Source organism: Kogia breviceps, chromosome 2, assembly GCF_026419965.1.
Source record: "Kogia breviceps isolate mKogBre1 chromosome 2, mKogBre1 haplotype 1, whole genome shotgun sequence".
NCBI classification, from domain to species: domain Eukaryota; kingdom Metazoa; phylum Chordata; class Mammalia; order Artiodactyla; family Physeteridae; genus Kogia; species Kogia breviceps.
The window spans coordinates 144134704-144147396 of NC_081311.1; the positions used below are offsets into that span (position 1 = coordinate 144134704).

Sequence of the window (12693 nt, forward strand, 5' to 3'; positions counted from 1 at the left end):
CATAATCTTAAAAAGTGTCCAAGTCATCAAAGTCAAGGAAAGATCGAGAAACTGCTTCAGTTCCTCAATAGGAACTGCTTCAGTTCCTTCAGTTAGTGATAACTAACTGTAACATGAGATTCTAGACTGAATCCTTTTGCTATAAAGGACAGACGGTATTGGAATAACTGGCAAAATTTAAATGTAATCTGCAGATTAGATGGTAGCAATATTTCAAAGTTAATTTCTTGATTTTCATGGTTGTATTATGGTTTTGGAGGAGAGTGTCTTATTGTAGAAAGTAAAGTATTTGGGCAAATGGGACATCATGCTAGCAACTTACTCTTAAAAGGTTCTGGACTAAAAAACTTAAAAATAAAAAAGGAAAAACTTACAAAAGGAGGGACTTCCCTGGTGGCGCAGTGGTTAAGAATCCGCCTGCCAATGCAGGGAACACAGGTTCGAGCCCTGGTCTGGGAAGATCCCACATGCCACGGAGCAACTAAGCCCGTGCACCACAACTACTGAGCCTGCACTCTAGAGCCCGCAAGCCACAACTACTGAGCCCGTGTGCCAAAACTACTGAAGCTCGCATGCCTAGAGCCCATGCTTCACAACAAGAGAAGCCACCATAGTGAGAAGCCCGTGCACTGCGATGAAGAGTAGCCCCCGCTCGCCACAACTAGAGAAAGCCTGCGTGCAGCAACGAAGACCCAATGCAGCCAAAAAATAAAATAAATTAATTTAAAAAAACTTACAGAAGGAATTTAAATTATATATAAAAAATATGCACTGTAATAATTCAATATATAACCATTATATAATTAGTATCATGTAGTTTTTAGCAGTAGTTATGAGAAAAATAATAAAATACACAGATTCTCTAACAATTCTCTGCTTGCTTCCAGTTTATAACCTTCATGTTATGAGATGTCAAAGAACAGGGACTTCCTTGGTGGTCCAGTGGTTAAGACTCTGTGCTCCCAATGCAGGGAGCACGGGTCCAATCCCTGGTTGGGGAACTAGGATCCTGTATACCTCACCACGCGGCCAAAAAAAAAGACTCAAAGGGTAGTGTTAGACAATTATATGTCCTATAGGTAACTCCCTTGTTTAAAATCTGAAATGTGAGTTAAACCTATTAAGCAAAATAGACAATCCTTTAGGCTGTAGTATCACTATTCCCATGCCATTTTGAATTGTATCATTCAAGTGATGCAGCTGATAAAAATATCTGCTTGGGTTTCCCTGGTGGTGCAGTGGTTGAGAGTCCGCCTGCCGATGCAGGGGACATGGGTTCGTGCCCCGGTCTGGGAAGATCCCACATGCCGCGGAGCGGCTGGGCCCGTGAGCCATGGCCGCTGGGCCTGCGCGTCCGGAGCCTGTGCTCCACGGGGGGAGAGGCCACAACAGTGAGAGGCCCGCATACAGAAAAAAAAAAAAAAAAAAAAAAAAAAAAAAAAAAAAAAAATATATATATATATATATATATATATATATATATATATATCTGCTTTTCTTACATCTCATCAAAAACAAGTAAGAAGGAAACCAATTCACTTGACAGAATATAGTGTGAGTCAAGTGGGAGCAAGACATTCCTAAGATACTGCTGGTCTCCCCTGAAGGGGACAGCCAAGCCCTGTCTGTCTTGGGTGTTGACAATGTGGACAAAAATGTCCAAAGGTATGATAGGATCTATCCTCTGCCTCTCTCCATGTTCCTGACCAAGAAACAAAGGACTTGTGACTCTCAAAAATATTTGGAAGAAAATTTCTACCCATCTCCACTATCCACTCATTCAGTCTCCCAAATAGGAGGAGAAATAACTTGGTGAACTTGAGAAAAGGGTTATTATGGATATGTAACTTAGAGCCCTCTTGGCTCCTGAGTTCATTTCTCACAGAAAGATATGGGAAAGACTACAGTCCTTCACTACATGGCTGGGTAAACATCTAATCTGTAGACCTCTCTAACCCTCTAGGGTGGGGCATCCACTGTCTTTACACTTGGGGTAAAAGTTCATTTCAGGCTTAGGTCCAAAACATATTCTCCAGTCCAGACCTATCAGCAATAAAGCTGGTATCTATTTTTATTCTTTAAAAATTTTTAACATATAAGTCATTTTTGGACAAAAACACACGCCCCTGGTAAAAATCAAACAGTACAAAAGGATACACAGTATAATGTAAGTCTCCTTCCTTTTTTTCCACCCCTGACCTCAGTCCCAATTTCCAAAGATAACCACTCTTACCAGTTACTATGTATTTTTCCAGAGATAATCCATGTATTTACAAGTATATTATATACGTGTATATCACATTTTTATACAAATTGTGGCATTCTACACATGCTGTTATGAATTTTGCTTTTTCATTTAACAATATATTACAGCTGGTATTTTAATCCCCCCATCCACCAAAAAAAAGAAAATAGTGTGAGTAAATGAATCTTTGAAAATAGGGGTGGAAGGAAATGAAACAATTTCTGGTGACTAATTTCAGAAATCACTACAGTCTAAAATGTAAATCTGACTGATCTTCTAGTTAGTTATAGAACTACAAATGCTGTAACCTCTTACATTTAAAGCATGTACTAAAGTTTCAAAGCAGATTTCTAACATATGGATATTACTAAATGTTACACACAATGTACAGAATTCCCAAACATTTCTAATACAAATAATTTATTTTATGAAATTTACTTGGAAGACGTTGGACTATTTTGTACCCAATACTACATTAAGAATAAGAAAGATGGTCCCCAACCTCAAAATCAGAAAAAATCAGATTAGTAAGGAAAACAAATAAGTGAAAATAGTAATACTAATTCAGTGATATACATATAATAATAGATATACACAAGCACTATGGGAACATAGGGGAATAAACGGTATACTGGAGCTGGTCATCTCTCCTCCGCACCCATAATCCCCTCTTAGAGACAGACTGCCAGCAAAGGGCAATCCTGTATTTCCATGGCCTGACATAACTGTTTCAGGTGAACCAGAGGAGACACCTGAACAGTCAAGCCAATCAGATTACCTCCTCAGGAAACGTGTAAAAAGAAAAAAAAATAATAATAAATCAGCCAAACAGAGGTATACACTAGACATTCAAAATCATACTCAGGACTGGTAGACATTTTATGCCATGTTCATACTGATAAGAAATTAATGAGGGACTTTGCTGGTGGAGCAGTGGTTAAAAATCTGCCTGCCAATGCAGGGGACACGGGTACAATCCCTAGTCCAGGAAGATCCCACTGCCGTGGAGCAACTAAGCCTGTGTGCCACAACTACTAAGCCTGCGCTCTTGAGCCTGTGAGCCACAACTACTGAAGCCCACAAACCTAGAGCCTATCCTCCGCAACAAGAGAAGCCACCGCAATGAGAAGCCTGCGCACCACAGTGAAGAGTAGCTAGCCCCCGCTCGACACAACTAGAGAAAGCCCGCGCCCAGCAACGAAGACCCAACGCAGCCAAAAGTAAATACATTAATTAATTTTAAAAAAATTAATGAAAGCCAGAATGGAGTAGGCACAGAAAAACAGGGACGAGAAACCATGTAGCCAAGATGAAGGAAAGAAGTTTCTGCAATGCCTGACTATGCTTTCTGTGATTGGGTCATGTGAGAATCTTCTGTATCCTGAGTATGAGCTTTTTTTTTAGGTTGAATTTATCTGATTTTCTACCCCCTAACTAAGACTAGTACGTAGCCAAACCTGAAGAGAAGGTTTGCGAAGGGTACTGAAGGAAGTAATGCCTGGGCTTAGTCTTCTCAAAGAAATAAGAGATGATGTTTTGGGCAGAGGAGACAGCATGTAGAAGCACAGTAAAGCAGAGTACACTGAAGGATCTCTAAGAACTTCTGATGGCTAAAGCATGGGATATATGATTGAAGGGAAGAGAGGTGAGGCCAAAGAGGGAAGCAAATCTCAAAGGGCCTTTAATACCCCAGTAAGGAGTTTGGAGTCCAACCTCACTCCCCCATCCCACCCATACCCTGAGGTTATAAACTATGGTCCTGCACCAAAATGTTGAGCTAAGAAAGTATTTTGTTTTTTAAATGGTCAGTGGGTAAGGAAGACGAAGCAACACAGACTATATGTGACCCCCATAAAGCCTAAAAATCTTATTATCTGCCTCTTTAAAGAAAGTTTGCTTAATCCTGCTGTAAAAAAATGGAAAGATTTTAAATAGGTGAATTAGATAATAAAGGGGCATTTCTGCAACATCTCTAATGGAAGTGTGGAGTATGGACTGGTGAGAGTAACACTATGCATAAGAAAACCAGTACACGTTACTACTAGATTCAGGAAAGAGAATGATGGTTTATATTCAAGCAGTGCCAGTCAAAATGAGAGGAAAGGACAAGTTATGGAAAAAAATGTTCTTATGATAAGGCCTCTAATCCTTAACACTGTCTGTAGACCCTTGCGTGGACTGACCTCTGCCACCCACCCCAGTCTTAATGATACCTTGATCTCTTGACTATAGTTAGGCAGACTTTTAATCAGCTCCCTCTCTCAGCCTAGAGTGCTCTTACTTCCCACTCATCTGTTCCTTTCTTAGTCAATACCACTCACCTCTGATCTCCTTCCATCCACTATCCCCCTACCCTAAAATTCGGATGTGTCATTTACTTATTCAGTCAATAAATATTTATCGAGCACATGCAAGAGGGTAGGACTTTCTGTCCAAAATATGTTTGAAATATAGAAAATATCTCAAGGATTAACTCCTGTTACTATCCTTACAAAATCCTAGGAGAGTTGGGACTTTCATATTGGAACTCTTTGCTACCGAGGGCTCCCTAGTGAGACAAGTTTAGGACCCTCTGGGTTAAACAAAATTACATACTTTTATGTAAAGTCTTCAGTGTGCTTTTACATGCTGATATGCACTGTAGCTCCAAAAGGACATTTCCAAATTTGCTGAACCTCAGGAATTTTTTTTTTACTAAACACTATCAATATGGTACGACAACTAGCATTCTGAGGACTACCGTCTGGAAACACCTCTTGAACTTAATAATATTTGAGAGACAATTACAAAATAAAAGACCACTTTTGCAGCAAAAGCTTAAAATTTCTTACCTTTCTAGCTGGTGGGCCATGAGCTTTATTTACTCTTCTGCCAGGAATCCCTCAACTCTAATCAAGTAAGCAGTGCTTCTCAAGTTTCCATCTAAGTATCCCTAGGGCAAAGGAGAGGTAGAAAAGAGCAAACTCATTACTCTGCAAAATCTAAATAAATCCAGGAACTTCCCTGGTGGGGGCAGTGGTTAAGAATCCGCCAGCCAATGCAGGGGACATGGGTTCGATCCCTGGTCCAGGAAGAACCCACATGAGGTGGAGCAACTAAGCCTGGGCGCCACAACTACTGAGCCCACCTGCCGCAACTACTGAAACCTGTGTGCCTAGAGACCGTGCTCTGCAACGAGAGAAGCTACGGCAATGAGAAGCCCACGCACCGCAATGAACACAACCAGAGAAAGCCCACACGCCGCAACGAAGACCCAACACAGCCAAAGATAAATAAATTTAAATAAATAAATAAATAACTCCACTACAAAAATTTGTAAATGTTTATTTATATTTTAAAATGCATGTGTATTTTGCCTTCTATTCCACTATTTTTTAGTATAAAAATTAAGGTTCCCTGCAAAATCTTTAATGCTCCAGGAAGATGTTTACCTTGTGGCCTCCCATAACTCCTGGCACACTGCCACCTATCAGATGTGTAACAGTTTCAAGGATGGAAGCATGGCAATGGAATCTTGGTGAAAAGAGAAAAATAAAACTTTTTAATATAACAGAAGGAAGAAGTAGTCACAGCTGATCCGCAAAACAGCAGTGCTGAATCTTGAGCATCAAAATTCTTAAGAGTGAAGGTTAATGGTTCTTCTTGTGCCACTGTGCTTCACACAACTGTTTATGTGCTTCTTATTTGGAAATGACCTTTTTATGCCTGTATCAGTTAGGATTGGGTTCAGCTGAGAGTGAGAAAACTCAAAATAACAATGGCTTAAATGAGTCAGAAGTTAATTTCTCTCACAAGAACACAGGCAGTCCAGAATCATGATTGATGGGAACCCAGGCTCCTTCTGTTTTGTTGTTCTGCCACCCTCAACATGTGGCATCCCCTTCACAGTTTAAAATAACTGCTCAAGGTCTAGCCATCACATCAATGGCAGGAAGGAAAATGGTGAGATGAGAGATAGCCTCCCTTTAAGGAGGCTTTTCAGAAATCTTACAGGAAACTTCTATTCTGGCCAGAACTTAAATCACATGGCCATAGGTAGCAAGGAAGCTGAGAAATACATTCTTTCTTTCACCACATGCTTAGAAAAAAAAAAACTGGAGCATTTACAATAAGGAAAAAGAAGAGAATGAATACTGGTGGACAATTAGTTGTTTCTGTCATCATATGCAGCTCATTCTAAAATGTAAGATGGTTGGATACCTTGTAGAGATGTCTTATCAGTCCACTGAAGGGAGCTTTTTTTTTTTTTTGCTGTACGCAGGCCTCTCACTGTTGTGGCCTCTCCCTTTGCGGAGCACAGGCTCCGGAGGCGCAGGCTCAGTGGCCATGGCTCACGGGCATAGCCGCTCTGTGGCATGTGGGATCTTCCCAGACCGGGGCACGAACCTGCGTCCCCTGCATCGGCAGGCGGATTCTCAACCACTGCGCCACCAGGGAAGCCCTTCAGGGAGCTTTCAAAGGCAGAAACTCTTGCCAGTGGCCAAGGAGCAAGACCAATGTTAATAAGGACTTCTCTGGAGGAGAGAAGATGGCGGAAGACTAAGACGCGGTGATCACCTTCCTCCACAGATACATCATAAATACATCTACACGTGGAACTGCTCCTACAGAACACCTACTGAATGCTGGCAGAAGACCCCAGACCTTCCAAAAGGCAAGAAACTCCCCACGTACCCGGGTACGGCAAAAGAAAAAAAGAATAAACAGAGACAAAAGAATAGGCACGGGACCTGCACCAGTGGGAGGGAGCCGTGAAGGAGAAAAGGATTCCACACACTAGAAGCCCCTTCACGGCGGAGACTGCGGGTGGGTGCGGAGGGCAAAGCGGAGAAATTCCTGCAGAGGATCGGTGCCGACCAGCACTCACCAGCCCGAGAGGCTTGTCTTCTCACCCACCGGGACGGGCAGGGGCTCGGAGCTGAGGCTCGGGCTTCGGTCGGAAGCCAGGAGAGGACCAGGGTTGGCTGCGTGAACACAGCCTGAAGGGGTTAGTGCACCACGGAGTCCGGGAGAAGTCTGGAACTGCCGAAGAGGCAAGAGACTTTTTCTTGCCTCTTTGTTTCCTGGTGCGCGAGGAGAGGGGTTTAAGCGCCGCTTAAAGGAGCTCCAGAAACGGGTGCGGAGCTGCCGAAGAGACAAGAGACTTTTTCTTGCCTCTCTGTTTCCTGGTGCGAAAGGAGAAGGGATTAAGCGTGCTGCGTAAAGGAGCTCCAGAGACGGGAGCGAGCTGCGGCTATCAGCGCAGACCCCAGAAACAGGCATGAGATGCTAGGGCTGCTGCTGCCGCCACCAAGAAGCCTGTGTGCGAGCACACGTCACTCTCCACACCTCCCCTCCCAGGAGCCTGTGCAACCCGCCACTGACAGGGTCCCGGGACAACTTCTCCGGGAGAACGCACGGCGCACCTCAGGCTGGTGTAACGTCACGCCGGCCTCTGCAGGCTCGCCCCGCATCCGGGCCCCCCCCCCCCCCGGCCTGAGTGAGCCAGAGCCCCAGAGTCAGCTGCTCCTTTAACCAGGTCCTGTCTGAGCGAAGAACAGACGCCCTCGAGCAACCTACGCGCAGAGGCGGGGCCAAGTCCAAAGCTGAACCCCAGAGCTGTGCAAACAAAGAAGGAAGGGGGAGGTCTCTTCCAGCAGCCTCAGAAGCAGCAGATTAAATCTCCACAATCAACTTGAAGTGCCCTGCATCTGTGGAATACCTGAATAGACAACGAATCATCCCAAGTTGAGGAGGTGGACTTTGGGAGCAAGATATATTATTATTTTCCCCTTTTTCTCTTTTTGTGAGTGTGTATGTGAGTTCTGCTGAGTGAGATTTTGTCTGTATAGCTTTGCTTTCACCATTTGTCCTAGGGTTCTGACCGACCTATTGTTTTTTTTTACTTTCTAAAATTTTTCTTCTAAATTATTTTTTATTTTAATAACTTTATTTTATCCTACTTTATTTTATATTTTCTTTCTTTCTTCCTTCCTTCCTCCCTTCCTTTCTTCCTTCCTTCCTCCCTTCCTTTCTTCCTTCCTTCCTTTCTTTATTTGCTTTCTATTTTTTCTCCCTTTTAATCTGAGCCATGTGCATTAAAGGCTCTTGGCGCTCCAGCCAGGCATCAGGGTTGTGTCTCTGAGGTGGGAGAACCAACTTCAGGACACTGGTCCACAAGAGACCTCCCAGCCCCATGCAATATCAAACAGCAAAAATCTCCCAGAGATCTCCATCTCAACACAAAGACCCAGCTTCACTCAATGACCAGCAAGCTACAGTGCTGGACACCCTATGCCCAACAACTAGCAAGACAGGAGTACAGCCCCATCCATTGGCAGAGAGGCTGCCTAAAATCATAATAAGGCTACTGACATCCCAAAACACACCACCAGACATGGACCTGCCCACCAGAAAGACAAGATCCAGCCTCATCCACCAGAACACAGGAACTAGTCCCCCCGACAAGGAAACCTACTCAACCCACTGAACTAACCTTAGCCACTGGGGACAGACACCAAAAACAACGGGAACTACGAACCTGTGGCCTGCAAAAAGGAGACCCCAAACACAGTAAGCAAAATGAAAAGACAGAAAAACACACAACAGATGAAGGAGCAAGGTAAAAACCCACCAGACCTAACAAATGAAGAGGAAATAGGCAGTCTACAAAAAAAGAATTCAGAATAATGATAGTAAAGATGATCCAAAATCTTGGAAATAGAATAGACAAAATGCAAGAAACATTTAACACAGACCTAGAAGAAATAAAGAGGAAGCAAGCAACGATGAGCAACACAATAAATGAAATTAAAAATACTCTAGATGGGATCAACAGCAGAATAACTAAGGCATAAGAACAGATAAGTGCCCTGGAAGATAAAATGGTGGAAATAACTACTGCAGAGCAGAATAAAGAAAAAAGAATGAAAAGAACTGAGGACAGTTTCAGAGACCTCTGGGACAACATTAAACACACCAACATTCGAATTATAGGGGTCCCAGAAGAAGAAGAGAAAAAGAAAGGGACTGAGAAAATATTTGAAGAGATTATAGTTGAAAACTTCCCTAATACGGGAAAGGAAATACTTAAGTCCAGGAAGCACAAAGAGTCCCATACAGGATAAATCCAAGGAGAAACACGCCAAGACACATATTAATCAAACTGTCAAAAATTAAATACAAAGAAAACGTATTAAAAGCAGCAAGGGAAAAACAACAAATAACAAACAAGGGAATCCCCATAAGGTTAACAGTTGATCTTTCAGCAGAAACTCTGCAAGCCAGAAGGGAGTGGCAGGACATATTTAAAGTGATGAAGGAGAAAAACCTACAAGCAAGATTACTCTACCCAGCAAGGATCTCATTCAGATTTGATGGAGAAATTAAACCCTTCACAGACAAGCAAAAGCTGAGAGAGTTCAGCACCACCAAACCAGCTTTACAACAAATACTAAAGGAATTTCTCTAGGCAAGAAACACAAGAGAAGGAAAAGACCTACAAGAACAAACCCGAAACAATTAAGTACATGATAATAGGAACATACATATCAATAATTACCTTAAATGTAAATGGATTAAATGCTCCCACCAAAAGACACAGACTGGCTGAATGGATACAAAAACAAGACCCATATATATGCTGCCTACAAGAGACCCACTTCAGACCTAGGTACACTTACAGACTGAAAGTGAGGGGATGGAAAAAGATATTCCATGCAAATGGAAATCAGAAGAAAGCTGGAGTAGCAATTCTCATATCAGACAAAACAGACTTTAAAATAAAGACTATTACAAGAGACAAAGAAGGACACTACATAATGATCAAGGGATTGATCCATGAAGAAGATATAACAATTGTAAATATTTATGCACCCAACATAGGAGCACCTCAATACATAAGGCAAATACTAACAGCCATAAAAGGGGAAATCGACAGTAACACAATCATAGTAGGGGACTTTAACACCCCACTTTCACCAATGGACAGATCATCCAAAATGAAAATAAATAAGGAAACACAAGTTTTAAATGATACATTAAACAAGATGGACTTAATTGATATTTATAGGACATTCCATCCAAAAACAACAGAATACACATTTTTCTCAAGTGCTCATGGAACATTCTCCAGGATAGATCATATCTTGGGTCACAAATCTAGCCTTGGTAAATTTAAGAAAATTGAAATCGTATCAAGTATCTTTTCCAACCACAATGCTATGAGATTAGATATCAATTACAGGAAAAGATCTGTAAAAAAATACAAACACATGGAGGCTAAACAATACACTACTTAATAACGAAGTGATCACTGAAGAAATCAAAGAGGAAATCAAAAAATACTTAGAAACAAATGACAATGGTGACACGACGACCCAAAACCTATGGGATGCAGCAAAAGCAACTCTAAGAGGGAAGTTTATAGCAATACAATCCTACCTCAAGAAAGAAGAAGAATCTCAAATAAACAACCTAAACTTACACCCAAAGCAATTAGAGAAAGAAGAACAAAAAAACCCCCAAATTTAGCAGAAGGAAAGAAATCATAAAGATCAGATCAGAAATAAATGAAAAAGAAATGAAGGAAACGATAGCAAAGATCAATAAAACTTAAAGCTGTTTCTTTGAGAAGATAAACAAAATTGATAAACCATTAGCCAGACTCATCAAGAAAAAAGGGAGAAGACTCAAATCAATAGAATTAGAAATGAAAAAGGAGAGGTAACAATGGACACTGCAGAAATACAAAAGATTATTAGAGATTACTACAAGCAACTGTATGCCAAAAAAATGGACAACCTGGAAAAAATGGATAAATTCTTAGAAATGCACAAGCTGCCGAGACTGAACCAAGAAGAAATAGAAAATATGAACAGACCAATCACAAGCACTGAAATTGAAACTGTGATTAAAAATCTTCCAACAAACAAAAGCCCAGGACCAGATGGCTTCACAGGCGAATTCTATCAACATTTAGAGAAGAGCTAACACCTATCCTTCTCAAACTCTTCTGAAAGATACCAGAGGGAGGAACACTCCCAAACTCATTCTAGGAGGCCACCATAACCCTGATACCAAAACCAGACAAAGAAGTCACAAAGAAAGAAAACTACAGGCCAATATCACTGATGAACATAGATACAAAAATCCTCAACAAAATACTAGCAAACAGAATCCAACAGCACATTAAAAGGATCATACACCATGATCAAGTGGGGTTTATTCCAGGAATGCAAGGATTCTTCAATATACACAAATCAATCAACGTGATACACCATATCAACAAACTGAAGGAGAAAAACCATATGATCATCTCAATAGATGAAGAAAAAGCTTTTGACAAAATTCAACACTCATTTATGATAAAAGCCCTGCAGAAAGCAGGCATAGAGGGAACTTTCCTCAACATAATAAAGGCCATATATGACAAACCCACAGCCAGCATCATTCTCAATGGTGAAAAACTGAAACCATTTCCACTAAGATCAGGAACAAGACAAGGTTGCCCACTCTCACCACTCTTATTCAACATAATTTTGTTAAGTTCTAGCCACAGCAATCAGAGAATAAAAAGAAATAAAAGGAATCCAAATCGGAAAAGAAGAAGTAAAGCTGTCACTGTTTGCAGATGACATGATACTATACATAGAGAATCCTAAAGATGCTACCAGAAAACTACTAGAGCTAATCAATGAATTCGGTAAAGTAGCAGGATACAAAATTAATGCACAGAAATCTCTGCCATTCTTATACACTAATGATGAAAAATCTGAGAGTGAAATTAAGAAAACACTCCCATTTACCATTGCAACAAAAAGAAAAAACTATCTAGGAATAAACCTACCTAAGGAGACAAAAGACCTGTATGCAGAAAATTATAAGACACTGATGAAAGAAATTAAAGATGATACAAATAGATGGAGAGATATACCATGTTCTTGGATTGGAAGAATCAACATTGTGAAAATGACTCTACTACCCAAAGCAATCTACAGATTCAACGCAATCCCTATCAAACTACCAATGGCATTTTTTACAGAACTAGAACAAAAAATTTCACAATTTGTATGGAAACACAAAAGACCCCGAATAGCCAAGGCAATCTTGAGAACGAAAAATGGAGTTGGAGGAATCAGGCTCTCAGACTTCAGACTATACTACAAAGCCACAGTAATCAAGACAGTATGGTACTGGCACAAAAACAGAAATATAGATCAATGGAACAGGATACAAAGCCCAGAGATAAACCCACACACATATGGTCACATTATCTTTGATAAAGGAGGCAAGATTATACAGTGGAGAAAAGACAGCCTCTTCAATAAGTGGTGCTGGGAAAACTGGACTGGTACATGTAAAAGTATGAAATTAGAACACTCTCTAACACCATACACAGAAATAAACTCAAAATGGGTTAAAGACCTAAATGTAAGGCCAGACACTATCAAACTCTTAGAGGAAAACAT

At 41.0% G+C, this 12693-nt stretch overlaps 1 protein-coding gene across 12 annotated transcripts in view; it reads right to left on the minus strand.

Annotated features, from left to right (window-relative positions):
• The window catches only part of ATF2 (activating transcription factor 2), an 88724-nt gene that overhangs the window by 67762 nt on the left and 8269 nt on the right, over positions 1–12693 (minus strand). For 7 of the 12 annotated variants that reach the window (XR_010839138.1, XR_010839140.1, XM_067026338.1 and 4 more), the window contains exon 2: positions 5077–5177. The exons of the other annotated variants lie outside the window; for them this stretch is intronic. The gene's annotated coding sequence lies outside the window, so the exon portion shown is untranslated. The remainder of the gene's footprint in view (positions 1–5076; positions 5178–12693) is intronic. 12 annotated transcript variants of the gene reach the window in all.